Below are 2791 nucleotides of genomic sequence, written 5' to 3' on the forward strand. Positions count from 1 at the left end.
ACATTGGAGGGTTGCCACAGCATCTCAATCAGATTTAAATCCAGACCAAGGGCGGACTGACCATTCGAGCACCCGGGCACTGCCCGAGGGCCCGGGGTCAGTAGGGGGCCCCATGAAATGCCCCTGGTACCTTTTTTATAGGGTTTTTTGAGTGTGGGCAAGGACACAGGGGCCCCATGATCCCCTATTGCCTGGGGGCCCCATGAGTTGTCAGTCCACCCCTGATCCAGACTTCGACTAGGCCAATCCAAAACCTACCTTAATCCTTAATTCTGTTGTGTTTTTTTTTGTTTGTTTGTTTTTTTTAGCCATTTAAGGTATACTTCCTGGTGTGTTTTTGGATCATTGTCCTGCTTCACAAACTGATGGAGGGGCATTCTCCTTCAGAATTTTCTGATAGAGTGCAGAATTCATGCTTCCATCAATTATGGCAAGTCGTCCAAGTCCTGAAGCTGCAAAGCAGCCCCAGAACATCACACTACCACCACCACGTTTGACTGTTGGTATGATGTTCTATTGCTGTTTTAGTTTTACGTCTGATGTAACAGGGTGCAAACTTTCCAAAAAGTTTTGTCTCATTAGTCCAGAGAATATTTTCCCAAAATCTTGGGGATAATCAAGATGTTTTTTGGCAAATGTGAGACGAGCGTTTGTGTTCTTTTTGGTCAGCAGTGTCTTTCGTCCTGGAACTCTCTCATGGATGCCATTTTTGCCAAGTTTCTTTCTTATTGTGGAATCATGAACACTGACCTAAACTGAGGCAAGAGAGGCCTGCAGTTCTTTAGTAGTGATGGGTTGAACACCCCCCCTGTTCGGTTTGTGGTTAAACATTCAAAACTAACGAAAGTTCAACCGTGAACTTCAAATTCAATGCAAGTCTATGGGACTTGAACTTGTAAATTCAAAAGTGCCCACTTTGAAGGCTTATATGCAAGTTATTGGCCATAAAAGGGGTATGGGGACTTTGGCACTGCCCTGAGGGACATGAATCAGGGGGAAAAAAAGATTTTAAACAGTACCATTTTTAAAGGGGTGGTCATTTTTCATTGCTGAAAAAAAAACAAAAAACAAAAATATCCTTTATATATCATGACTGGGGGGGTCCCCTTAAACTACCTGCAAAGTTGCACATCTGTTAGGTCTGGTAGGAAGGTTAGGAGAGACCCCACAGTAATTTTTTGTTTTTAAAATGCGTGGGGTTCCCCCTAAAAGCCCTACCAGGCTTCAAGACCTGGTAGGACTTTTAAGGGGAATCCCACCTCCCAAAAATGGGGGGAAGCATGGGGTTCCCCCTAAAAGCCATACCAGGCCCTTTAGACCTGGCAGGACTTTTAAGGAGAACCCCACCCCCCAAAATGGGGGGGTCCCCAGTGAATTCCTACCAGACCCTTGATCCGAGCACAGGCCTGGTAGGCCTGGAAAGGGGGAAGGCGAACAAGCACCCCCCGCCTGCAGCTTATCAGGTCATGTGCCCTCAGCACCAAAAAAGTGTAAAATATGAATAAAAACACAAGAACAGTTTTTGACAAGTCCTTTATTTTAAAAAAGCCAAAAAAATGGTTCATCATTGTAATCTATCTTCAATCACGGCATCCAGCATTGCACAGCGATGCCAACTCGCCACAATTTATTAAAAAAATAAACCTGACGCCAGCCGACCTGTCCACACCCACGGAGTTCTCGCCACAATCTGACATTTGCTGGTCAGTTGTAGACAATTGGGCAGAGCTAATGGTGATGTCACCTCTAGCTCTGCCCAATTGTGCTGTAATTGGCCAAAGCATTGTGAGAGCACAGTGCATTGTGGGGCATGGTGGGCGAACAGCCCACCAAATGCACTTACCCTTCGAGTGTTTGCTGAACACACGAATGGCCAATGTTCAAGTCGAAGTAAAGTTTGACTCGAACATCAAGGTCATCATTATTTTTTTAGATGTTGTTCTGGGTTCTTTTATGACCTCCTGGATGAGTCGTTGTGCCCTTGGAGTAATTTTGGCAGGCTGGCAACTCCTGGGAAAGTTCACCTCTGTTCCATGTTTTCTACATTTGTGGATAATGGCCCACACTGTGGTTTGCTGGACTCCCAAAGCCATAGAAATGGCTTTGTAACCCTTTCCAGACTGATACATATCAATTACTTTGTTTCTCATCTGTTCTTGAATTTCTTTGGATCGAGCTGTGATATGTTGCTTTTTTTCCTTAATAAATGAAATCATCTTTTAACTGCATTCTGTATTTACTTGGGTTATCTTTGTGATAAAATTTGTTTGATCTGAATCATTTAGGTGTGACAAATATACAAATAAAATATCAAGAAGGGGGAAAATGCTTTTTCACAGCACTGTAGAAAATATGGTTCCACATTCTTTAAGATGGGAAGTCCCACCAGATGATAGGCTTGATGATACTGAATGGTATCGATTCTTTATTAATGCCAGCTTGGATCTTAAAGATGTTTAATCTTAAGGAAGTTAAAGACATTTTTATCTTTAGACACAGAGATTAATATCTAAAGAGAAATTAACCCAATTTATGGATAAAGAAGAATATAAGAGAGAATCAGATAAGTTAAGAAAAATACTGAGGAGGAACAAAGGTTTAGGTAAAAAAAAAAATGTGAGAGATACTAAGGACCAGGGGTGGACTGACCATTTGGAAACTCGGGCAAAATGTATTGAAATACCTAATTTACAAGACAAATCTCTTTGAAGAAATATGCTTTATAGATCCCTTTATCTAGGAAACCCAGGGCTCATACATATTAACTTCAGGAATCCATCACTATTTAACC

Source organism: Staurois parvus, unplaced genomic scaffold, assembly GCF_062004578.1.
Source record: "Staurois parvus isolate SC_StPar_1 unplaced genomic scaffold, SC_StPar_1.0 ptg000390l, whole genome shotgun sequence".
NCBI lineage: Eukaryota > Metazoa > Chordata > Amphibia > Anura > Ranidae > Staurois > Staurois parvus.